This window comes from Tasmannia lanceolata, unplaced genomic scaffold (assembly GCF_043159265.1).
Source record: "Tasmannia lanceolata isolate RefF3 unplaced genomic scaffold, GAP_Taslan_0.1 ptg000037l, whole genome shotgun sequence".
Classification (NCBI taxonomy): Eukaryota; Viridiplantae; Streptophyta; class Magnoliopsida; order Canellales; family Winteraceae; genus Tasmannia; species Tasmannia lanceolata.
In genome coordinates this window covers 45,736,188-45,763,631 of record NW_027518714.1, presented here as the reverse complement: position 1 = coordinate 45,763,631, position 27,444 = coordinate 45,736,188, and the positions used below count along the sequence as shown (strand labels likewise).

The window sequence follows — 27,444 nt, the reverse complement described above, 5'->3', positions numbered from 1 at the left end:
TCAAGGCTGACTCCTATGCGAATGGACTATCGACTAAGGAGAAGCTTACAAGCAAAAGGAATAAGAGACCTTGTGCACATTTGGCAAAGGTAAAACACCCAACCGGGCCGGACAGCTACCTAGCCCTCAGGGTGCAACAAATGTGCAACCCAATACCCATAAGGGTAGGGGTATGAAGCCAAGCCGAGTAGGGAGTTCTCCCAAAATCAAAAAGCACACAAAGAGGATTAACGAGAGAATGAGACCGGACGGGTCTCCCAAACACACAAAGATGGGCTCTAAGCAACCTTATCATTGCCCTTGCAAAGGGAGAAGCAAAGGCTAAGACAACTAATTGACCAAATTGGTCTCTAATTAACAAAGGAACAAACTGAAGTACAACCTCAGAGAGGATTCTACAAATGAGGCTTGCCTCCAAAGGAGGACTGCCTAACGAGACAAAGTATGTCTCCTAGCACAGGCTCTATTATCTAAAGAAGTCTAGAAGACTACGCTAGTCTATCTAAAGAGAAGAAAAAGGTTACTAAGTAAACTCAAATTTCATTCAATTATTATAAAAACAAATCAAATATCCGCAAAGTAAGGTCTACAACTAAAGAATGCACAATCTGTAATAATAACAATCATACAATGATAAACAACGTTAATTAGTCCAGACCAGCCGCTGGATAGCCTAATAAAGCAAGAAACAACATTAAACACTTCTATGCCCAACCACAAGTGCCACTGCCCCGATATGGGGGTGAAATCAGATGATGCTAAAGTAATCATCTGATATCACAAATACACAGGATAATATTCCTACAAACCGCCTTGAAATCAGACAGTACTCATGTCGATAATATCGAATAGAGTAGTCATCTGATTTCCTCCTTCAATTAAACAATTTATTGAAATAAAATTAATTAGCCCAGACCAGCCGCTGGGTAGCCTAAGTAAAATAAGCTTTCAAAATAGTCTCACCTGGACAGTCCATTCATCTTCAGAACCTAACTCAAAGTTTAGTACAAGAGAAGAATATTAAAATTTTTAATAGATTATACGAATGCATGCAATGATATTTCTGATTTTTATAAATTTTGATGCATAACAGGGGGCATATCTGAAAGGTTGAGTATGCCCACTAAACAAAAGAGGGGAGCGCTACTTAGATTGAGCGAGTCCCCTAAAGATGGGCTTGGGCTGTCGCCTTCATCGCCCTATCACTGAATGGGGCTACTAATATCTAAGAGGCATCTAAAAGACTAAGCAAGTCTACTATACAAATGAGAGGAACGCTACTTGGACTGAGCAAGTCCTAAGAAGCTGGGTTAGCTCTATAGAGACCTAAATTGTCTCTCTAAAGGGGAGGCTCCGACTATCGCCATCATAGCCCACCAGCTTATCTCTGTCCTTCGACTTCTAAGCTAACTTCCAAATACATAATATACTAACCTCAAAAGAATGCTAACATCACCAAAGTACACATTTCTTGATAAACAGGGAGAATGAAAAAATGTAAACAGGCTCATTATTACTATGCCACCATCACAACATAGATGTATTAGTTGGCAAAAATTATCAGCAGATTTAAGGAGCAACCTGAAAACAATGCAAGTAGACAGTGCTATGATATATGTGAATATTAACAAACTTAGCTACTCACTTGATTTCAGTAATATAATACCAAAGTCGGGTAAAAGAAACACATTTCATTATCAGTTGCCTTCATGAAACCAAACAAATTCAATGCAAATTCAATGAAATGTACTCATTGCATTCTATAAAAAAAAACTGTCTTATGTGAGCAAGTATATGACGAGGAATATTCAACATCAACAGCAATTAGAAAGGAGTACTATTGTTCTCATATCATCAATTTTGTCGCAGTTGTACTAGAGGCTTATAGAAATAGAACGATGATTTCAAACTGAGAATGACATTACAGGTAGAAAAATGATACAGCAACAAGTAATACATCCAATAAAGTTACAATGAAAAGCGGTCGGAGCATGATATAATAGACTACAGATTATTATTTTTCTATCCTATGGTTTACACCACAAAGCTCACTAGAACAAGCCACATAATGATGGGGTTATGACTTGGAATCTCAGGTGGGAATGTAGGTGTTAAACTTTCTTTTTATAGACCATCTATATGTATCATATGCACACCCAAAACAATGAGAAACCTCTAAATTTTGGACAGGACCCATAAGATGTCACAAGGGGCGGTGGCCACAGGATGGCAAAACCCAGCTAAGCAGCACCTCCTTGTAGGTGATTTTGGCCATCGGCATGCATCAATCTCAGCCCAACATCAGCCTCTTGCTTGTGCAAGAGTGGGCCCGGGCCAGTATCCGCCCCCCTAGTTTCTTGCATCTCTAGAACAATCTTAGCATTGTTCCTCTTCTCCACTGTGTCCTCTCCAAAGTCATGTAATCTACAGTTGATCAAATAGTGATCATCCCGCATGGAGTTGTGAAGGTTGGTGAACCAGACATGGAATCTCTTGGCACAGAAGTAGCCAATGCTGAAGAAAAGGCAACCCAGCCAGGAAAACCGGTAGACGGCAAAATTAACTAATAGTGGGTAGCCCAGTGCAGGGAACAAGTCCTTCGCCAACATGTAGGGCACACACAAGAATGTCAGCAGCTTTACCATGATGGGGATGACAATCTCACGCAAAGCCCACAGCCCCCGTAGTCGTGAGAAGATAATCGCCTCTCACTCTTTGAAAATTTGTTTTCCAACTTTCATCCACCAAGGACGCCATATGATTCAACATAGCCAGCCTGGTCCAGATCTTGAGGAAGATGAGTCCCAATGCCCAATCCCGATACAGGAAGAAAAATGGACTTTCGTCCACAGGCACACGCATTGGCACAATCACCAACAGCTCAAACAGTAAACCAAAAAAAAAAAAAAAAAAAAACCTGGATGACAAAGATCCATAGCGACAACAGTGCAGAACCTTTAAAAACAATAGCACACCATTTCCAGATTTCAGTCACCAAGTCCCAAACCCTTCCTAAAGTTGTACCCACACTTTCTGACAGACAGCAAGAAGGAGATTCTTTTTTTTTTTTTTTTAAACGGAAGCAGCATGTCACTAATCTGGAGAAAGGAAACTTTTGGGCTGAGATTACACAATTGAGCTCAAAATTGAAAGAAGTAACAACATGACAGGCGATTAATAAGTTGCTGTAACTCATACAAATGAAAGGCTGATGCCAAAATTATCAGCTAAACATGCCTTGGAGCATTCGGCCATGAACAAGGGACTAAAAAGTTGAAGCCCAAAAGTACTATAATAGCACCAATATGTCCAGCAACAAGGGAACTTAAACTTCACTCAAGCTTTTAATCAAACATGATAGCAATTAAAGGGAAAAAACAAAAGCAAGCTTCTAAATCTCCACCACAACAAGCATCTAATTAAAACAAATCAATTCCCATCTCCATTTAGAATGGGTGAGGGAAAATTCCAATATCAAACCAAAATTCTCTGGTCCCTCATTCTTTCAACATGAACATAGTTAATCTCTTATTTCTCCATGACCTTATCATAACACACCACTCGGACACAGGCACATAACTGATTTCCCAAGGACTACATAATCTACATTGGCTGAAATGCCAAAGAATGAGCATGATCATAGGGTAGTCATAATTCATGACACAGACAATTTCTAAAGGATACAGGCGTCAAAATATTATCATAATTCATTACTTCTCTGGGCATGCCACATAAGGTTCAAATCATATAAGATAAACTTTATCCTGATGCTCATCCAAATGTTTAATATGAAAGATACCAATGAAATTAGAACTGAGGATAGGATTTTGCTTCTTAATCATGAGATATAATAATCAAAGCTTCAGACAATCTAATTATCTTCTCTTAATCAAAGCTCTATGGACTAATGAACAAATTTCATTCAAATGTCAATCTTATGAACCTCAAAACTTGCACAGGGAGTCCATACACAAAGAAATAATAATAAAAACAAGAACATATTCCTAACCACTGATAATAAATATAAAAATCAAAACAATAAAGAAATATGGAATTATGATGAAGAGTACCTTCTTCAAATGAGGCTGCAATTTGATGTAAATTAAGGATTCACCAGATCTGATGTAGAGACCGGAAGATTGGTCGGAATTTGCTTGGATCGGCCAGAGAATGATTAGATCCTAACCAAATCGAAAATCGATCGGAATTCGGCAGATCTGATTGGAGAATAAGAAGAACTGAGATTTAGAGTTCCAGACAAGGGTTTCTAGTTTAGATCTACTCTCTCTCTCTCTGCTCTTTCATTTTTTTTTATATATATATATTTTTTAGATTTGAGATCTCAGATCTGAGATTTCTCAGATCTCTCTCACTCTTCTTTATAAACTTCAGAAATTTCTCCAATACCTTAGATCTAAGAGATTTTTCGAATAAGTTGTAATAGATCTAAGATATAGAAATAGAGATAGAGAAGAAACGAGTTAGGGTTAGAAATTACCAAGGTAATGACGGAGAAGAGGGTATCGGTGATGAGATATGATCGGAGAAGCTTAGAAGGAAAGAAAATAGGGTAATCAAAACGAAAATTCCGGCTAGGACTTGGCCGGGATCCGGTGAAATTCCAATCGAAGAAGAGAAATCCAAGCTTAAGATTTGGGATTTCCCCTTTTCTCAGATTTCTCTCTCTCTCTATCTCCGACTCTCTCTTTGCTTTGATCGGAAGACGGATCTCCGACGAACGATCGGAGGAAGATGATCGGCGACGGAGGAAAAAGGAAAGAAAACCCAAATTTTCTGCTCTCGTTCTCTCTCTCTGTTTAAAAAAAAAAAACGAAAGATGAACAGTGCTCTCTGTTTTTCTGATTTTTTTTTTTATATAAAAAGGAGGCTGTTGATAATGGCACTACTATTTTTGATAGGGCGCGCGAATTAATAATCGCACCCTTCCCGCTTTGTCTTATTAGACAAAAGGCAAAACTTCGGCTATTTTACAAAAAGGCACCCCCCTGTGCGGATAATTTGCCCCCCTTCTGCATTTATACAACGACACTGACTCGGTCCGTTCGCAGGGCAAACCAACTCGGATTTTGACGAAATTTTACAGGGACCTATGGGGGACCCTAACCTAGCTTAGGGTGCAATCCGGGATCCTAGCTTGGTGATTGGATGGGGTTTTGCTCAAGCACCGCGAACTTGGGTCCGGTCAAAATGGGGTGTCTACACTTGTCTCTAAATAGGGACTCCACAAATGAGGCAAAACATGCCTCCTATGAGTACTCTTTGCTAAGGCAACCTTCTCAAGGATACGCTCTAAATGACTCTTTCATCGCTCAATCAAATGAAAAAGGAGAAGCTACCATCTAAAAGATTAGGAAAAATTCTAAACAAAAAGAGGGGAAACCCTACTGGGACTGAGCAAGTCCCCTATAGATGGGTTTGGGTTATTAATGCCCAACGCCCAAACGCACTTAAAAGGCTGGGCTAGCCTACTAAATGAAAGAGGGGAAAACTACTTGGACTAAGCGAGTCCCCTAAGGATGGGCTTGGGCTAGCGCCTTCATCGCCCTTTCAAGAGAAAGGGTCATCTAAGATTTAACGGTACCTAAAAGGAGAAGAAGAGAGAAGATGGTACTATCACAACCAGGTAAGTCCCTCTAATGATGGGCTTGGGCTAACGCCTTCATCGCCCTTTGAAGTCTACTATGATAGGAAGAGAAATCTTTAAAAAAAAAACTCAATCAGCCTCTAATAAGAGTAAGAAAGACACAATCATGAGACTAAACAAGTCTCTAAAAGATAACACTAATGAAACTTAGCGAACTAGGATAAAATGGAAGTTAGAGAAGCAACATTTAAGCTAGGAAAATAAAGGGAATGCTAAGGTAATAGAGTACACAGTAAAGAAATGGAACAAAGTATAAGAATATAAAACGTAATGTCAAAGCACTAAAATAAAGTCTAAAACTATGTAAGGAATTAAATGATATTGACTATGAGATGCCTTGGTAGAATATATGAGACATTTTTATATCCAATGAACTTCTAGAAAGATTTTACAATTTTCACAATTCTCAACCGTCCATTGAATACTACTCCAAGATTTTTTACAAACCTTACCAAAACGTAATTGTGCTAATGTTATTTCCAAACAGGGAACTAGACTAATTCAAAGCAAATACCCAAGCATGACTACACAACATCAATAACCACAAGCCTCATTACAGGTCACACTTTATTCAAATAATTATACCCACTTCATCTTATTCTAATGTAAAAAGAAAATATTACAACTACCATGTTATAAGTACTATTTTTCAGGGAAAAATTGATCAAACCCTTTGCAAACATCAAAGTATGAGTAATCAACGAAGTACACAATGCAATTATCAAAGTGAATAAAACCAATGAGCTGAAAAAAAAAAAAAAAACATTTGGCATCCAAACTTGAAGAATGCTTTAAGTTAGAATAAGAGGACTGTAAAAGTTAAAACCCTTAAATTCTTTTGTCTATAAACTGATACAACATGAGTTACTAAATAACAAATCATATCTGACTGTGCAACATAAAAAAATAAAAGAACTAGAAGTGGCACATTGTTAGCCCTGCTCCTACCAAATACCCATAACCTATCTCAAGCGTTGAATTCTTGCGGGTAACCAAACTAGAACTTGCCAAGCTATTATGATAACAATCAGTTGATATTGCTCATGGAACAGAAAGGAACTTAAAATACCCATGGATATTGTCTTTATTTTGGCATCTACATTAGACCCTCATTCATAAACCCAAGCCAATAACCAAACTTGATTATTCTATCCGCTTAATGAACACTCTGATAATCCCAAATTCTAAGAATGGAACAGGGCCAAATCAATTAAAATTGCAGTGTAAAAATTGCCTGTAGTATAATAAAACTGGTTTCAGTTAATTAGAGAAGCACAATAAGGTGAATTCTTGCCATATCCTTTTGATTCAGTAATGAAGGAACATGAAGGCTTCAATTCTACTGACCCAGATATCATTTTGAAAGATTATTTGAGATGCAACAAACAATTTCACGTCATTTTCTAGAGCAGATTTAACACAAATATAGAACACCAGAAAAGGGAGGAACATTACCTGAGCAGATAATGGCGGTAATTATCAGATTGTAGAAACAGAGCAGATCTCGTGAGCTAACCAAACTACTGATTCTATTTTCCTTTTACTTACTCTTCAATTTTCGTCAAATTCCCTTCCTCACGCTTGATCAGATCTGGAAATTCTAAGAATATAGATCCAAGGCTTTGAGAATGAAAGCTAGAATTGACCAAATTCTAGCTTGTCTATCGGAGAGGATAAAAGCAAGATTTCTTTCTATGTTGCAGATAAAGGATCCTTGAGGAAGAAGAAGAACTAGATGGTCGTAAGCATGATGATAGGGCTTCTAATCGGGTAAAAAAAATGGAGTTAGGATTAATAGAAATCGAAATTGAAACTTGCTGAGATGATTTTGGAAAGGTGAAAATCGGATCTGAGTTGTAACGGAGAAAAAAAAAGGTGAGAAATAGAACTAGAGGATGAGATGAACATAGATCTAAGATTTGACGAAGGCAAAGCTTCAGATCTGAGATTTGAGACAAGGATATGAAGCTATGCTTTGGAAATTCTGAAATAGAACAACAAGGAATGGAAAGAAAAGAAGATGAGATGGAAGTAATAACTGTAAGAGAATGATCAAGAACTAGTCAGAGCTAGATCGATCCGCGGAATTTTGACCGGAGGCTTGCCGGAAAAAGGAATACAAGAACTAGATTTTGAAAAACCTCTCTCTGACTTTTCTCTTGCTAGGATCTTTGATTACCCTCAATTTATACCTCAATGGCTTGAGATCTCCTTTTCTTCACCTTCTTAGAAATGATTGAATTCTGGTGAGATTCCAGAAAAGTTGCCGGAATTTACTGACTAACGGCCGGAGAAGATGATCGGATATTTGGCCGAAAAAATCAGATCTGAACCAGATCCGATCGGAGAAGAAGATATGAAGAAGGAACTCGAAATCTAAGGTTTCTGCTAAAGGAGATTTAAGGTTTGAGGAAGGGAAAATTATAGATCGGAGATTTGGCCGGAGTTCCGATCGGAAACGACCGAAGTTAGACCAGAGGATGATCGGAGAAGAAGAGAAATCAAGTTAAGGTTTGGGGATTTTCCTTTCTCTCTGAGAATTTTCTCTAAAAAATAATGAACAGTATTTTTTTTCTTTTTCGTTGATTTTTCATATATATAAAAAAGAAAGCCATTGATATCGACACACCCCAAATTGATGGGCGCACAGAAATGGTGGGCGCGCCAATATTTGATGAGCGCGCGAAATCGGCTTGGGTCCGGACGGGATTATGCACCCCCCTTTTATACGAAAATGATATTTTTATCTCCTTTTCCCCCATGGACAGCCCCTTTCTTGATTAATTCAACCCCTCCTATACACTTATACTACGATACTCTCGAGGCTCATTCGCTAGGCAAACGAGCTCGGATCTCGATGATATTTTACAGGGACCTTGCTAGGACCCTAACCTACCTTGGAGTGAAATTTGGATTTTTAAAACATTGGTTTGGTTATGTTTTGCTCAAACATGAGAGGTTTAGGGTACGGTCAAAATGGGGTGTCTACACTATCGCATGGGAGCACGGCATTCCCATCGTTTGGAACAAACGACACATACATGTTTTCTTTTCTAAGTCCACCTCATCAACGTGGTACTTGGACTTGACCTCATATACGGTCCAACCACACTGGTGCGCCATATAACCACCTGCTAGAATACGTTCATCGGCCAACCAATCTTCCACGTTTGGGGTCAAACGAGTCGTCCACATTAAACATATGATATCTCACAAATTATTGGTTTAAACCATTGATGTTTCAAACTTTAGGGGTTTAAACCAATAATATGTGAGAAATTATTTGTATAAACAATTGATCTTTAAAAGATTAGGAGTTTTCTGAACTGATTTGTTATATATTATGGGTTTAACCCAATGAATTCTCAAAAATTATTGCTTCAAACCATTTATTTCTCAAACTTTAAGGGTTTAAGCCAATAATGGGTTTGAAACTATAGGTTTTAAACCATTGATTTTTTAAAAATTGGGGGTTTTCTCAAGTGGTTTCTGAAATATTAGGGGTTTAATCTAATGATTTCTGACAATTTAAGTGTTTCAACCAATAATGTATGTGAACTTATAAGTTTAAACCAATGATTTGTGAAAACTTACGTCTTCATCAAATGATTTACAATATACTTATGGTTTAAACCAATAATTTGTTATCAATTGTTTGTATAAACCATTAATGTTTTGAAAATTTGGGGTTCATTCAACTGATGTTGGGGTTTAAACCAGATATTTCTCCCAAAGTAGTTATTTAAACCATTAATAGTTCAAAACTTAGTTTTTTAAATCAATAATTTCTGACAAACTGTAGGTTTAGACCATGAAGTTTTAAGACAATAGAGGTTTTCTCAACTGATTTTTGAACATAGTAGTGGTTTAAACCAATGATATCTCACAAATTGGTGGTTTAAACCATTGATTTTTCAAATTTTAGTGGTTTAAACCAATAATGTCTCAGAAATTATTTCTATAAACCATTGATCTTTAAAAGATTACGAGTTTTCTGAACTGATTTGTTATATATTACATATTTAACCCAATGAATTCTCAAAAATTATTGCTTCAAACCATTTATTTCTCAAACATTAGGGGTTTAAACCAATAATGGGTTGGAAACTATAGGTTTTAAACCATTGATTGTTTTAAAATTAGGGGTTTTCTCAAGTGGTTTCAAAAATATTAGGGGTTTAAACCAATGATTTCTCATAATTTAATTATTTCAACTAATAATGTATGTGAACTTATAAGTTTAAACCATTGATTTGTGAAAATTTACATCTTCATCAAATGATTTACAAAATACTTATGGTTTAAACCAATAATTTGTTATCAATTGCTTGTATAAACCATTAATTTTTTTAAAATTTGGGGTTCACTCAACTGATGTTCAGGTTTAAACCAGATATTTCTCCCAAAGTAATTGTTTAAACCATTAACAGTTCAAAACTTAGTTTTGTAAATCAATAATTTCTGACAAACTGTAGGTTTAAACCATGTAGTTTTAAGACAATAGGGGTTTTCTCAACTGATTTTGAAAATATTAGTAGTACCAATGATATCTCACAAATTGGTGGTTTAACCCATTGATTTTTTAAAATTTAGTGGTTTAAACCAATAATGTGTCAGAAATTATTTCTATAAACCATTGATCTTTAAAAGATTACGAGTTTTCTGAACTGATTTGTTATATATTACATGTTTAACCCAATGAGTTCTCAAAAATTATTGCTTCAAACCATTTATTTCTCAAACATTAGGTGTTTAAGCCAATAATGGGTTGGAAACTATAGGTTTTAAACCATTGATTTTTTAAAATTAGGGATTTTCTCAAGTGGTTTTAGAAATATTTGGGATATAAACCAATGATTTCTCACAATTTAAGGGTTTCAACCAATAATGTATGTGAACTTAAAAGTTTAAACCATTTGTGAAAATTTAGGTCTTTATCAACTGATTTACAAAATACTTGAGATTTAAACCAATAATTTATTATCAATTGTTTGTCTAAACGATTAATTTTAAAAAAATTAGGGGTTTTCTCAACTGTTTTTTGGGTTTAAACCAGATATTTCTCCCAAAGTATTTGTTTAAATCATTAATAGTTCAAAATATAGTGGTTTAAATCAATAAAGTCTGACAAACTATAGGTTTAAACCATGAATTTGTCAAAAATTTGATATTTCCCAACTGTGTTTCTAAAAATTTGTTGTTTAAACCAATGATTTTTCACAGATTATTGGTTTAAACCATTGATGTTACAAAATTTAAGTGTTTAAACCAATACTGTCTGAGAAATTATTAGTTTTAACCATACATTTTTCAATAATGATTTCCCAATCACTTAAGGAGAACAATAAGTGAAAAAAATTAGGGGTTTTCTAGACTTTATGGGAACAATAACTGAAAAAATTGAAGGAGAAATTGACAGTGAGAGGGGCGACCCGCCATATGGGGAGCACCCTCTTTTGTGCCGGTGACGGGGAGAGAGAGAGAGAGAGAGAGAGAGAGAGAGAGGTGGTTTGGGATTTTCAAAATAAAATAGGTGAAGAGAGAAGTGGTTTGGGGTTATGAAAATAAAAGAGATGAAAGGTAATCATCACCTGCAATTTGATTTGATAGGGGGAGAGAGAGAGGGAGAGGGAGAGAGAAAAACGTATAGTGAGGGGCATTCTCATCCAAAAAACTCTACATTGGTCATTTCCAAGTCTCCCCTCTTGACAGGTCATTGTCATATCAAAGCCCTTTTTTTGTCATTTTCTCTTGAAATTAATATTGTCAAAGCATTTGTTTTTTCTTTTTCATTTAAAAAAAATCAGTTTTAATCTATCCATTTATAATCATTTACTCTTTTGGTCGCCCCGTGCATCGCACGGGCTGTTAACTGGTTATAATTATTTCCGTATAGGTTAATCATTTTTCTTCTTCGTATATTGATTTGTTGGGACATCTAATCATTTCTTTCTATTTGTCTAAACCAATGGAAAAGAAAGGTGATATTTTCACCCCTCTGCAGTACACATTCGCCCCCTTATAATGTAACAAAGTCACGTGTCGAAATCGAATCCAAACACCAAACCAACTAGTCAGTCAAAATAGGCAAAAACCAATTGCTTTCTTCCCACTTTTTTGGGTTTGGTTGCCCAAATCAATCCATCCAAAAAATACAAATAAGAATGCTAAAGACATCATTGGCCATCTGTCTCTTTGCTGACAGTCATTTTTTGGGCCTCATGTATGTAGACCTGGCAAACAGGCGGGCCGGGCAAACCCGGCCCATTTATGGGTCACTAAGCTTGGACCCACACCCGGCCCGTATGGGCCTGGTTGATCTGTGGGTCACCCGGATTTTTGACATATATTTTAAGATTTTTTTTGTTTGCGGGTCACCCAGATTTTTGACATATTTTTTAAGATTTTTTTTGTTTGTACAGGGATTTGCTAGCCACCTTCGCCCACCATTTATGTTCACTGTTTGAAAGATTTGTCTTATTGTCAACGTGGTGCAAACTGCAAAGATTGGCAGAAGTACGATTTGTGAAAAGTTGGCTAGCAATAAATAATAATCATGTGGTACTAAGTTTTAAATGAGAAATTACGGAAAAATGGTAGCAAAGTAGAAAAATTAAGAAAAAAACCGAAAAATGTACTAAGATATGACAATTACTGAAAAAACTACAAAGAAAATGCAAAAATTATGACAATTACTGAAAAAAAAAATCAAAAGGTACCAAAATAAAACCTTTTGCACTTATCTACAGGCACCCGTGGGTCAACCCGGCCCGGCACAGTTTTGACTGGCCGGGTGGACCTGCGGGTCAATTTCAAACGGGTCAATGATTAGTGACCCGGACCTGTAATTTACGGGCGGGCCGGGTTGACCCGTGGGTCCGGGTCACATTTTGCCATGTCTACATGTATGCTACCTTTTTTTTTTTTTTTTGATGACGTAGGGTGTCCCCACCCCACTTTGTAGAGTGGGACTAATTCCCTCCGGATGCGGGCAATCACCCGTAAACCTCACGTGCATTGGCCAGAGTTTAAGCCAAAGAGCCACCTTGACATGATTGTGTTGATTCAACCGATAACACATGTTCGGCCCATTGTCATTAATCCCAACTTAACCCATAAACCTCGTTTTACTGTTCAGAAAAGAAATGCTAAACTGTTGATTTTTATAGTTATTTATCTTACGTCACTCTATATCTCACTACATGAGATTTGGTCAACTAAAGGCCACGATAGATAGAAAGAAGATCTATGAAGAAGGTCCCACTTGACATTTCAAGCATTCAAAGCAAAACTCTCTCTCTCGACTCTCGACATGTCTATAAATACATTGTCTTACTTCATAACAACAAAACTCAAAAACAGAAAACAGAAAACAGAAAACAGGGAAAAAAAAAAGAAGGCTAAACCGTTAATTCAGAATGGATTCTGCAACCTTGGCAATCCGACCATCTTCATCTTCTTGCTTGCTGAGATCCCGAAACCCTAACCCTAATTTGAAAACCTCCTTTCTCAAGTTTGCAAAATGCGCTCACACCACTAACCCTAGCAACAGCAGCAAAAACACTAGCTCTTTCTTCTCTGCGAAATCGACCATTCCAAACCCTAACCCTAATTTTCGTTTCTCTCTCTCCTCCGCCTCTGAATCTCCGTCGAACGACTCTGAGCTACCTAGCTGCAAGCTCCAACGCATAGTCTCCGAATTCCAATCTCTACCAGAACCGATCGACCGAGTAAAACGGCTTCTCGACTATGCAACACTCCTCCCCCGATTCTCTGACTCTGACCGAGTCCCATCAAACCGAGTCATGGGTTGTACAGCTCAGGTCTGGTTAGCAGTTTCAATGGATGATGATGGCAGGATGCATTTTTCAGCCGATAGCGATTCGGAGATTACTAAGGGATTCTGTTCTTGCTTAATTTTGATCCTCGATGGGGCATTACCAGAGGAGGTATTGGGGCTGAATATGGAGGATTTGGGGGCGTTGAATGTTGGATCATTGCCCGGTGGCACCCATTCGAGGGTCAATACATGGCACAATGTGTTGATGAGTATGAAGAAGAGGACAGAATCGCTTGTTCCAGAGAGAGAAGGAAAGGAGTTCATGGATCCTTTCCCTTCGTTGGATGTTAGAGAGGATGACATTGATGCAAAGGGGAGCTATGCCGAAGCTCAGGTTAGAATTCGTGTTGTTTCTCTATTGATCTTGTTGTCATTTTTAATGTTTGGATTTATGTATTTATGTACTTTGTTCAAGGAAAAATGATAAGGGGAGTGGAACTTTTATAAGAATTGAGTGTTACTTACCTTGGAATAATTGAAGATATAGGTGAAATTGAAGAGGGGGAAGAAAAATGTTTCATTTTGATGTTTGAATATGTAGAGGAATGGATAATTTAAATCAGACCTTAATCTTTGAAGAAAAATACTAAAAAATTGGCTTGTTATAATTCATTCACACCCGTTCGGGTCTTGAGAAAATTATTTTTTCTGTGTGGATTTGTAGTTTCATTTGTGGGACAGACGTTAAGAAATGTAAATCAAGAATGATTGATGAAGGACGATGAGAAATGTAAATCAAGGGTGATTTGTGGGTCTGTCATGCCTGGTCCAATCTTTGGTCTCTAGAATTTGAAAATCATTTTGCTTCTAGTGAAAGGATTCATGAACCAGGAGCGGTAGTCTTACCTAGGAAGAATATTCTGGTTCTTAGGATTCGGAAATACTTCTAATCATTAGTGGCATTCTCAGAATGGAATTAAACAACAACCATTAAAACAAATAGTAATTGCATAAAATTGTTCAGAAGCAGTTTGGTCAGTGGGGCCTTGCAAAATTGAGAAAGAGTGTTTTGCTATATTGTGGAAATATGCTTTTCTGTCAAAAGAAAATGTGTCAAAACCCTGCTCATTGGAAGTCCTACCGTGAGCACACAGAACTTCGTCAGGGATATCTTAATAGAAGAATATAATTGCATTCATGAAGGAAACCAAATGAAATTTGTCATTATAAATAAGCAATATCCGTTTATTTATACAGATATTTGCAGAGAGGCATAGGTGATGGAATGGTCCTCTGATATTTTCCTGACATTATGTTCTGTCCCTTTCGTTCATCATGCTGCTCTGTGGAACTAGTCACTAAAAGCATGATTTGTTAGAAAAGGTTGGTGGCTATTTAATGTGTGTGGCATGAATAAACAGAACCATTTACAATTTTGCTTCTCTCCGAGGGAAAAAAGAGTTGTTTTCTTTTACTTTTCTTTAATTTGAGTTAGTTTCTTGCATAGTAACTGGAAACTCGATGGGGCGGGTGGGAAACACGTTCCCCCTCAAACGCGTGTCAGAAACATTTGTGAAACGTGATGAAAAAATAGGGGAAATTTTCCCAAATGCATGAGAAACACATGGGAAAATATGAGAAACTTATGTGAAACATGTGTGATACGTGTGGGAAACATATGGAAAACTTGTAGAAAATGTATTGAAAAGTGTGGGACACATGTGAAACTTACGAAAATCGTTTTGTAAAAAGCACACCAAAAAATTGTGGAATATAGGTATTGAAAACAATAGCATATATATTGTAATAAAAATAAAAATAAGAAATATTCAAATAGAAACTTGAAATTAACAAATTTTAAATGTACAAACCATACACTTTGTATTCCTCGTCTTTCATATGTTTTCATTGACGTTTCTGTGTTGTTTCTGAAATGTTTCTAATGCGTTTCTTAAGACGTTTCCTAATGCATTTCTCATACGATTCTCTATCGTTTTTCCATTTCTCATTTCACCTTTATTTTTTCCCTGCGTTTCTCGATTCTTTTTTACGTTTCGCTTCCCAAATTCGTTTCCCACCCTGATAACTATGGTTTCTTGGCTGTAGCAAAATTCTAAGTTCAATTATAGTATAATTTCAGGCACAGTTTTTGTTCCCGGACGAGTTAAAGGTTAAAGAACTTGCCAGTTTGTTAGAGGAGAAGAAAATTGGCATTGTTGCACTCTTTTATATGGATCCAGAGGTCCAAGGTGTCGTAACTGCTACACAGAAGCAGTAGCCACACATCGGTATATCTGATTCCTTGGTTATGGCAGATATGGCAGTCAAGATGGCAAAAGCTGGATGTCAACATGTCACGGTTCTTGCTGTAGATTTCATGTCGGAAAACGTACGTGCAATCCTTGACCAGGCCGGTTTTGGGAAGGTATGTCTATATTTCTCAATAATGTCTTTCCTATTTTCTGGCATTTATAAAATGAGGGATTTGCTAGGGAATTTCATAGAAAGGCATTTCACGGCTGAATGTTGCATGAGAGAACAGTTTGAGTGTTTCAGTTGGCACCAAGTTTGAATGTCCAAATGCCCCTTGAATGACTTGATGTTGATGGCCTCCGCAATTCTCTTCAGTAATCCCGCCAACTTATGTGAGAAACTCTCATTGTATGTTCTTATGGTCAAAGGTTATAAATTTTGATTTTGATTTCAGTTTTAGTTGCGGAAAAAGAAATGTTTCTTTTTCAGTTGGAAATTTTTGCGGAAATCCTGTAAAATAATAGAAACATATGGAATCACATGCAAATGATAAACTATGATAAAATTTAAAGATGAAACTTTAGAAAATGCTAGAATAATCACAAATACACACTCAAAAAAAATCAAGACATAAGCAAGACAATTATTCATAATAGTTTAAAAACATTGAACATGACCTTTGAAGTAAAATACCTACCAAGTTGAAGGAAAAGTTTTATAAGACAGTTGTGAAGATAGCCATCTTGTGCGGCTCAGAATGTTGGGCCACCAAGAAGCAGCCTGTGCATAAGATGATTGTAGTGGAGATGCAAATGCTTAGATGGATGTGCGGCCACACAAGGTTAGATCGAATTAAAATGAAGACATCCGTAAAAAAGGTGGGGGTGGCACCAATTGAGGAGAAGATGAGAGAACACCGCTTAAGATGGTTTGGGCATATCCAACGTAGGCCTTTGGATGCTCCAGTGAGAAGAAGTGACTCGTGCCAAGTTCATGGAGTAAAAGGAGATAGGGGCAGACTGAAAACAACTTGGGTAGAAACAGTGAGGAAAGACTTGAGGGCTAGGAACATAACAGAGAACATGACCTTAGATAGGATAGAATGGAAGAAAATGATCCATGTAGACGAACCCAACTAGTGTCAGGATTAGACTTAGTCAATTTGAGCTGGGTAGATCCTTTCACCTTCTTCATGAAATTTTTTCTAAGGGATTCATTAGCCGACCCCAACTAGTTTGGGACAAAGGCTTAGTTGAGTTGAGTTGAGTTGAGTTTAAAAACATTGAACACCTAGTGACACGCACGGGCACATGCACTGGCATGCATGTCTGATAATTTAGTACATAGCCCACCCGCCCGGTTGTTGAGCCCCTTTCTGATTCCCTCACCCAATCTCATGAGAAGCAAGCCCAGCAGGTCTTGCCTTAACCTGTCCTCACCAGGCTGGCATTGCTAAATGCTCCGCCATGAAGCAAGCTCTCCCGAATACGACAGATGCGGAAGTGGGGAAGCCGGAAGTGCACAACGAAAGAGGGAGGACGAAGAAAGTAGTTGGGCAATTGTATGCATGAGGGTACATAAATAAATCTTCTGGGAATTGGCAACATTTATACATAATAAATGCACCACATTTCGCATCCAATTTATATAAATATATTTCTGTAATGGGAAATGATATCAGCACAACCATGTTTTGATATTTTCACTAACTTATCTTGTCTTTTAGTCTTTAAAGAGTTGTCAAAGGTTATTATAATTCCCAGAAAGCTCTCACAAGCCAATTAAAGGAGAAGAGAAGAGCAGGGTTTGTTCAATTACTAAAACATGTGTAGTTGTAGTGATATCATTTCCCTTATGTAATACATACGGATATAGGAGTTTTTATATGGTGTGAGCCCGTATAGTCCAATAACTTTAAAAAAGAGCGTCCCACACCATAGGATGATCCAAACCGTCCATTTGATGGGCCACAATGTAAATCGGTGGTGCCCAAAAAATGACTTCCATAGGATGATACCGACCCTTCGATCTATAGAGGTTTCCATAATATGCAGTTCCTCTATAGATAAGAGGGCTAGGATCATCCTATGGAAATGATTTTTTGGGCACGGCCGATTACGTTGCGGCCCACCAAATGGACGGTTTGGATCATCCTATGATGTGGGCTGTGCAATGGTTTTTTAAAAACACTGGACTATATGGGCTCACATCATATAAAATCTCCTCATATACCACTACTAAACTTACGATTTTGGTTTATACATTTCGGTCTTTTCGGTTTCGATTTCAGTTTCAGTGGGGGTGAAAATGGAGAAACACTTAACTTTTTGATGATTAAATTAATTGAGATCTTCTCCCCCAGAGTCTTTGGATTGTCCTCTCTGAAAATATATCGTTGGTGTCGGAGGAGAAGTTTTTGGCTCCAAAGGTATCAGCCGAGATCTTAAAACGCAAGCCTGTGGAAAAGGATGCTAGGGATAAGTTGAGTATATGGTCAGGTGACTGGCCTTGCCTTTATTGCAAATACTATAACTTCAGTTAGCGGAAAAGGTGCAGACGATGCAAGCAAGACAAAGGGAAAATGATCTCTTCAACTGTTTTGCTAACTGAGAGAAGTAACCCACAGCTATATGTGGGGGGGGGGGGGACCGCAAATGGGGACCTAAGAAAAGAGTAGGCTGCCGCATGGGGACTGGTTTTGCCCCTCCTGTAAGTAATTCAACTTCAAATGGCGGGATAAATGCTGTTGGTGCTGGCAAGCTAAAAACTCTTTAAATCGGATGACCCATATTAGTCCAACACCCTCTCTGGAGGTTGATTGTTCTTCGATGCTTCAAAACTCGAGGACGGGTTTTTTTTTTTAACCAGGGGAGAATGATGCAGAACGCGTGGCGTTGAACAAGTCTTTTACTTTCTATTTTCTATTTTCATCTTTTTATTTGTAGTATTTTTTTGGGGCGTCAAAACTTGTCCAATTAGCTTGATTTTGGTATTTTTGGAAGGGTTTTTCTATTACCTATCTAAAGAGCCAAAGATTACGATATTTGGACTTGATTTGGGTAAGTTATAGGCGTTTACGGATATGGTATAGGGCTATTACGGGATTACTATTTTAGGTAAGTTTTAGTCAAGATTTTAGGTTCTATCCATGTTATTTTAGACGGACGGCTATTATTAGTTTCTTGGGTATTAAGTTAGCTTTTAGGGTTTCTTTTATTATAAATATATGTTACGTAAGCATTGTAATGGACTTTGATTATTGAATGAAATTTGCCTTTCGGCTTTTGGGTTCTTTGAGAACTTTTCTATTTTATTTGGCTTGATCTCTTAATGTTGTACTAAGGATGTAAGCACGTATTGATCGTGGTTCACTTCATTGTTTCATTGTTTGTTTGATTTTTGGAATATATTTGGGAAAATCTAATGTTTTACTAGATTTGCCGAAGTATTTCCATCCTCATCCGAGTTTGATTCACTTCCCATCCTGCGGTTTCGCTGCAATCTCTTCCGGGATTGCATCACATTTTTCCATGATCTTCGAAATTTCTAGCAAGAGCAATGCTAGCTAAGGTGTACAGATGAAAAACAGTTCTAAGTCTTTTGAAAGGTATAAACCCTAAAATACAGGAGTGAAATACATGATGGTGGGCTTCACCCTCTTTTGCCACACTTATGAAAGGAGTTACACCATGGGTTCACAGCAAGGGCCCACCCTAATCAACCTGTCTTGCTTCAATTTGATCATGATTAGATGATTTCTGGTCATCAAGTTGACTATCAAATCATGCCAGAAGCAAACCCTGAAGATCTTAATGATTAGTCATTGATTATCCCTTAAGTGATAAAATGTGGTTCAAACATTGTGGACTTGCCCTAATCAAATTCTTATAAGCCATCGATGAAATGGGGTTTGAAGCACGGTTTTAAATTTTGGCCGAAATCTGAAATTTCGGATTTCGGTTGAGACTGAAACTGAAACTTCCGAAATGTACAAAATTTCGGCTAAAATTTTGAAAAAAATAATATTTTTTATTGTTTTACAGAATTTCGGGCGAAATTTTTGTAACCGACATTTGAAGACTTTTTTACTGAATTTCGACCGAAAATTCGGTTTCGGCAAGGTCCGAAATTTAGTCCAAAACAGAAATTTTAAACCTTGGTTTGAAGTTTGTCTTTTATCTGCAAGTTTTTAGGGAAGAGATATATCCGCCCCTTTTGATTACTTGCGACACCCAGCAGCGGTGTACATGGCAATCAGGCCATTGAATATTTCTGACATGAAGTACATCAGCCCCTCTGCAGTCATTGGACTCATTGATACACTGCTACTGGGTGTCCCAAGTAATCCAAAGGGGCAGATTTATCACTTCCTCGTTTTTAACATAGGTACTTTTATATTGCACGACCATGTTTTGATAATAGGTGCGAACTCAGCTTTGGCAGCTAGTCAAAGCATATGGGACAAGTTGAGTTCGTGCCTATTATCAAAACATGGGTTGCGTATATCAGTTGCTTAAAGTTAATGGGATTTTTAAGAATTCGGTTTTACATATGAATTGCACAGGCTCACATATATTCACAATTTTTTAAATCATTTTTATTTAAAACCAGAACATATTAAATTTGTTTAAGTCGTTAAACATATTTTTCGTATTTCCATTTATTGGCACTACAACAAAAATGATTTTTGGCAGCGGGCAAGACCGCTGCTCAAAGCCCACAAAACCGCTACCATTACCTTTAGTAGCGGTTATTTAACCGCTACTAAATCTCTCATCGCTATATGTTATAGCGGCAGTTCTCACCGCTGCTACATGGACCGCTTGTGTATGGAACTATTTAGCAGCGGTTATGACCGCTACTGTTTTCAACTCTTAATAGTCTAGGTTCGCCAATATAGCAGCGGTTCGAACCGCTGCTATATGTTTATATTTAGCAGCGGTCCTAACCGCTGCTAAATATCTGAATATAGCAGCGGTTATAACCGCTGCTGAAGTTGCTGCTAAATATATACATATAGCAGCGGTTAAGACCGCTGCTAAATATCTGAATAAGTTGTTGTCACCGCGACTAAAGATCTAACAAATGACTGGGTTTTGCACCATACGGCAGCGGTCATGACCGCCGCTAAAAGTTACATTTAAAAAAAAAATTATTTTCAGCAGATCCCAAAACACGGGAATAACAAATTTGTTTGATACATAACCTGTTTTACAATTAGAACCTGTTATGTTATATACACATCACATTTATAAAAACCAAAAACTATACTATTTCAATCAGTGGCCAGAGCAAATGGACAGACATCATCAACCTCAACTGAATTGTTTGTAGTGCATTCTTTCACTTCATATTCCTTTGCTTCTGTGTTTTCTGCCAGCGTTTGAGGGTCTGAATCCCCTTGAATATGTTCATCTGAATCTGCAAGTGGACAATGAGTTCTGTAAACACTATGAAATCACCATATGCCTCACCAGCGCACCAAATATTATGTATTCAAACCAACCAGATAAGGAGTAAACATTTGGGCATGTCATTGTACCTTTACACTGTATGAATAACTAGAGTGAACCCCCAATGCCAAAACTATAAAAATCAGCATATTATCCAATACAAAAATAGTAAAATTGAACCAGTGAATGACTGAACTAGTGCATAAACCAATGGGACAGTGGCCGAGTGTAATCACAATATGAGTGTATAAACCTGTGGGCAACAGCCATATACATGGTTATGAAATGTGAAAACTTGTAAAGTAGTGGCTATATGCTTATGACCAATCCCAAAACATAACCTGAGAATGTGAAAACTGATAGGGCAGCAACCCCGATATATCTGAACAAATACGAGTCATAATTGTAAAGTGCAGGAACCTGTAGAACAACATCTATATATGCTTCCAAACAAATGCCAATCAGAACTATAGAGTGTAACATGCAAGACAACGTCTATATATATATAAAAAAGCTATGCATACTGACAAAAATGGAAAAAAATTGGGAATGATATCTGTATCTTTCTTTGTTTGTCATTTTCTAAAATGAGGAAAGGAAAGGTAAGGTTACATTCAACATAACTAAAATTATAACTAAGATTGACACATGAATTTGTAGAAAGTGATATTTAAATATGGGCCAATTGCGAATATTTTGTAAAACGAAAGAATATATCTCTGGGCACCATCTTCAGAATCTATATAAAGGCGGCATACAAAACATAAGCACTGAACAGGATGATACCGGTATGCAGCTGCATGCAGGAAGATACGGAGGGTAGCCCATAGTGTATCTTTCGACTCTGACAACATTATTGTGCTACATTCACTGCCTAGAATGAATTCTCTTCTAGGATGATGTGCATCAGATACATCAAATCATTTGCTTTCTTCCCAAATTCAGTTAATCCCAAAACCCATCTGCATAAGAAAACAATATGCCATATGAGTTAGAGCAAACCACTAAATTTTCAGGGACAAAAAGAAACTCAGCATTAGTTTTCAATTACTACAGGGCTTACTTCATATGGTCCTTAAGGGGCTGTTTGGATAAGTGGTATTTAGAATCCACGTTTTAGTTTTAAAGACATGTAAAATTCTGGATTTTATCTATATGCCAAGATGAAAAATCCGGATTTTATGATAGCCCTCCCTAGGCCATAGCAAATGAATAATGTTACAATCTATCATTAAATTGTCCATTTGAGTTTTATGAAGTTACAAAGCTTAGTGAGCTAGATGGCGATTATTCATATCAACCAAAGGATCACAATGATCTAGAATAAAATTGATACAGTTGAGTGAGCATAAACCATACAACATATGAGGAAAATAGATAATTTGTGGGGTGCATTGTGAATAGAAAAAGTAGAAAAGTGGCCCGAGGGAAGGAAAATCACAATCCCGTAGACTAAATCCAAGAGAAAGAGCTCTCCAGAAACTTGTAACTTGCAAATATTGGTCTCTATTTCCTTGGTATCTTGTGCTTTTTTTGATAGGTATGCTAGGATCGAACCTGTAACCTCGAGGTTGAGATACAAAGCTTCAACCATTGAGCTACAGGTTGAGATACAAAGCTTCAACCATTGAGCTACAGGCCCACCCCCCTTGCTATCTTAAATGCTACGGTTGAAACAATTCAAAACCTCGGTCCACTTACTTGGTAGTTAGCCTAGAGTTCCAAAAAAAACATAATTCAAAATCTAAAATAAAACATATTGAATCAGGGAAAAAAAACAACAGCCCCCCTCTCTAAAACTGACTCAAAGAGATAAGACATGATGGCTATACAAAACAGATATCAGAAGGGGTTAGTGGGTTTATCTTCTCTTTGCCTAGGGAAGATGGAAGGTTACACAAAGATTACATGATAGTGTTTATATTAGTGAAGGGCAGACATAGACCCCAAACTTGATGGGTCAATTTCACCACATCCATGCCCCAATGTGCAGTTGCAAACAAAGTAGGTCTCGTGAAAGAAAAATCAAAAAGCTTTCTTGGAAGAAAGAAATTACAAAAGAAAAGCCTCGCAAATTTAAAGCCATACTCAACTCAACTTTAAAGCCATATTTATCTATAAAAAAGGAGGAATATTTTTTTTTTAGCATTTCCAAGATGCTGACTACTTTTTGAAAAAGATCAAGGTATTGTAGAAAGAACTTGAAGAATATCTTAAAGCTAAAGTCCATGTAATTTTCCACGATAATGCCCAAGCAGCACTTTTAGTGGTTGGACTGCAGTACACAACTAAAACACCAATATTTCAATCCATATATACTAAGAAAATATAACTGGAAACCGTAATTCAGCGGGGTTACAAAAATGATGCAATTGGAACTTGTAATTTAGCAAGGATTGTGTTAAAGATAGTGATATAATGGGAAGTACCTTCAATGTGAGAAGATGCCCATTGGCCTGTAACTCTGAGCAGAATATGCATCCCGTGCCAAACATCCCCATTAGGTTAAACATGGGATTGCTATCCTTGTGCCGAGCATCCCCATTAGGGTAAACATGGGATTGCTATCCTTGTGCAGAGCATCACCATTAGGGTGGTCCCCACCATGTCTCCCGTATGATATTGAACCATGGCAAGATACCTGAAAATTGAGTACACCATGGAGAAACATAAGTTTCGGCCAACCAAAAAAAAACATAAGTTTCGATGTCAAGATAGTACAAACAGTTTGTTCAATTGATAAAATCCTTTCCCGCTCTAGAATTTGTCCTGATCAAGTGAGGCATCCAAATAACTAATTGCAGTCACTGTTACGTAGCATAAAAGCATTGAAAAAAGGCATCCAAATGAATGATGGAAAGATAAGAAGTTACAAATAAGAAGAGAATAGAAGCTTTGGCTCCATGACATAGCTACTGTATAGCGAAAATGAGTTTTTTCCCAAGGTAAATAATGATACACAATAAAAATTTCCATATCAATAGTAATGTAATTTCGAATATAAGATTCTTTGCCCACAACATAGGTGTATTTGAAGCCATTTGATTAACTAACATAGCAACCATGTAGCTCAAAAATTCCACACCAACAGTAATGTAATTTCGCATATAAGATTCTTTGCCCACAAAATAGGTGTATTTGAAGCCATTTGATTAAAAAACCTAGAAGCCCTTGACGAACATAAAACAGGAACTCCAAAAATTTGACATTGAAAGGTTTCATGAATACTGCTCTCAAGAGACGCAACCTGTGAAAAAGAAAGTATGAACTATAATGTTTTGGTATTGCTATCTGGTTTTGACCTTACTTGATTCCATGGATTGACAGCCTTGTCTCAGATGGTTATAAATAAGAGGCAGTGAACCTATGGAAAAAAAAAGTAAGACATACTTCTTAGCACTTTAATTGACAACCAATTCTAAGCTAAATAGAGTAAAACCCACAATTCTCAACTCAATGGCATTTTTTCAACATTCACTAAAGCATGGACCATATTACCACTTTGTTGCACAGTGGAAGGAAATAAAGTTGCTTAAATTCAATGGGAATGGAAGTAGAGCCTCAAACCTGTGAGCAATGTCTTGCGGCCAGCAGAGCATGGAAAGGAAGGTGTTTAATTTTCTGCATGTCTTTTCTTGCAGGCCACTTTTACTAAGAGAAATTTGTTCACTTCTGTTGCATGTGAAGAAGCTGGATACATTAGTTTATTTTGTCTGACTGGAAAAAAGAACAGACTAAATTTTTACTATTGTCCCAAAAAGTTTGTGGGCTAAGTTGCGAGTCCAAATAAACAATGGCGTAGGTCCAAATAAAAAATATCGTGGGTCAATCTATGGCAGGGACCAATAAAAGGGTGGCCAAGTACACGAGGCTCCCGCCATTGCAGGGTCTAGGGAGGGCTAGATGTACGCAGCCTTACACCCGCTTTGCAGAGGGCGAGCCTTAGCGCAACGGTAAGGTTGTTCCATTGTGACTTAGTGGTCACGGTCATGCAAATAGGTGTGCTATTTTCCATGAGATAGAGTATTTTAGTTATTTTCTATAAGATGAGGGGATTTTGATCATTTTTATGACATAAGGGCCCTTTGGTCATTTTTCATAAAATAAGGGTTTTTTTTGCTTTTTTGAAAGTGCATCATCACACACATTCGCTTTTTGTGTGGAAGATACATAGCAAAGACAATCACAATCAACCACTTGAGACGTTATTTGGCACTTAATAGAGGCAGAGTAAAGAATAGAAAGCAAAAGACAAGTTACAAAATAGGAGACAATCTTAGCCTAAAGAACCATACAACATGGCAAGCATAAGAGAACCAGTAAGTTGTCAAAGACAAAATGTAATGCCTTGACACCTTATTTCTGAACCGCTTTTACACGCACTAAATCCTCTTCCAAAATTTTCATGTCAAGTCCTTGATATTAAAATATGTACGTTGCCTAGAAGGGGAAACTTCCAACGAGAAGAAAGCTTGTGGAATTCAACAAGCCAACTAAACAAGTCACAAAGTAGAGAAACCTACAAAACAACTTAACTATGTTCCATGTTTTTAAAAAAGTAAAAACAACAATCCAATGTATCATTAACTACCGCAGACACTCAAATGAAACTCAAAGACTTCAATTGGCTTAAAAACTACTGATGGTTAATAAGTTATAATATTACTCAACAGAGATGGTAGAGTAGCACAACAAAAGTTAATAACCAAGCTAAGACTTAACAACATAATGATGAGAGAGGACCCACAAAACCATCCTTCACGGCTTCACTACAGAGAATAATTGGGATCTCCATTTCACCCGAAAAGTAAATCAAATCATAAAATAGCATAGCAGCACAAAGCTCCACTCTAAAATAAACTCTAACTCAACAATAACAATACCAAGAACAATCAACAACTAATATCAACCAAACCATGAATATATTAAGAACAAAAACAGAATAAAACAGAGCAGCAAAAAACAAATGGAAGAAACAAGCAAAATCTTTTAAAAAAAGAACAAGAAAGAAAACGATAACTAATCCCAAAAATCAGAACTACAAAAATCTAATAATTCCAGAACCCAGCAACTAACAATCCCCAATATCATCCAATAAAACCACAAACCCAACAACAATTTCCACCCAATCAGAACACCACCAATCAATCCAAATTTAATCCCAACAATAACAACTTAAAATCAAATCAACAATCAAAGCACCACACATTCAAAAAAAAAACAAGTACTATCACAACAACCCAATTACCACCCCATCTTAAAAACAAAAAAGTATAAACCCAACAAAATCCAAACCGTCACGAAATTCCCCAGAGTCTTAGTCGATTCACAAGAAGACGTAAACACATCCTCAATCCCAGCAAACTGCAAAACCTTCTTAGGAACCCTAGCAGCAACAATCCCAGCCCCACGCGGAGCAGGCACCATCCTCACAGTAACAGACCCACATTTCCCAGTAACCTTACAAGGAACAGTATGAGGTTTCCCAATCTTATTCCCCCAATAACCTCTCCTAACCGGAATTACCGAAAGCTTAGCCAAAATAATCCAACCACGGGTGGAGCAGATAAGACAAAATGGGGGATGGATGGTGGTTGAAGGAGATGGGCAGAAATAGTAGATCTGACGTGGGGAGTGGAAATTGGTCGGAATCCGGCAATGCCTTGCCGGAGAAAATGAGGAAGAAGGGTTTAAGGAGGTTAGGGTTGGGTGGCTGGGACGGTGATGGGTGTTGGCTGAGATGGGTTTGAGGTAGAAGATGAAGAAGAAGATGGTGGAGCGATGATGGGGAAAATGAGTTTAGGAGATAGAAGAGGGTTTGGTAGTGGTAAGAATGAGGTGGTCGGTGGGGAAGGAGTATTGGCTGAGGTGGGTTTGAGGGGCGTAGAGATGGATGGAATTTTAGAGGAAGAAGAAAATGAAGAAGAGGGTTTAGTAGGGATTTAACATGGGAAAATCGGTTTGGGTGGTTCGGCTGATGCTGGGAAGGGAGAAGAGATGAAACCTCCTCGAAAGAAATGGGGCAAAAACAGTAACGGGGACGGAGAAAATACTCACGCGGGACGGAGAAAATTTTCGCGCCCACCTTGCTCGTATATACGAGCGGTCATATTTAATGTTTAGTAGCGGTCATGACCGCTGCCGAGTTTAGTCCTTCGAGGGACATTCAACAGCAGTCTAGACCGCTGGCGAATCAACAATTGGTGGCGGATTTTATGACCGCTCCTAAATGTCCGCTCCTAAATGTCACATTTGTTGTAGTGTGGATAATTTTTTATTACATATTTTGAACA

At 37.5% G+C, this 27,444-nt stretch overlaps 1 long non-coding RNA gene and 2 pseudogenes across 1 annotated transcript; 1 reads left to right on the top strand and 2 right to left on the bottom strand.

Annotated features, from left to right (window-relative positions):
- Positions 1-2,240: 2,240 nt before the first annotated feature.
- LOC143861484 (putative E3 ubiquitin ligase SUD1 pseudogene) lies at positions 2,241-3,659 on the bottom strand (annotated as a pseudogene).
- Positions 3,660-13,031: 9,372 nt separating this feature from the next.
- On the top strand, positions 13,032-15,723 carry LOC143861483 (quinolinate synthase, chloroplastic pseudogene; annotated as a pseudogene).
- A 5,138-nt stretch (positions 15,724-20,861) lies between these two features.
- LOC143861177 (uncharacterized) lies at positions 20,862-24,875 on the bottom strand. The gene is made up of 5 exons (XR_013239930.1): positions 24,719-24,875; positions 24,459-24,515; positions 23,581-23,792; positions 21,938-22,113; positions 20,862-21,119 (listed from the first exon to the last, which is right to left on the bottom strand). It is a non-coding gene; the product is annotated as an uncharacterized LOC143861177 (long non-coding RNA).
- Between the last annotated feature and the right edge of the window lie 2,569 nt (positions 24,876-27,444).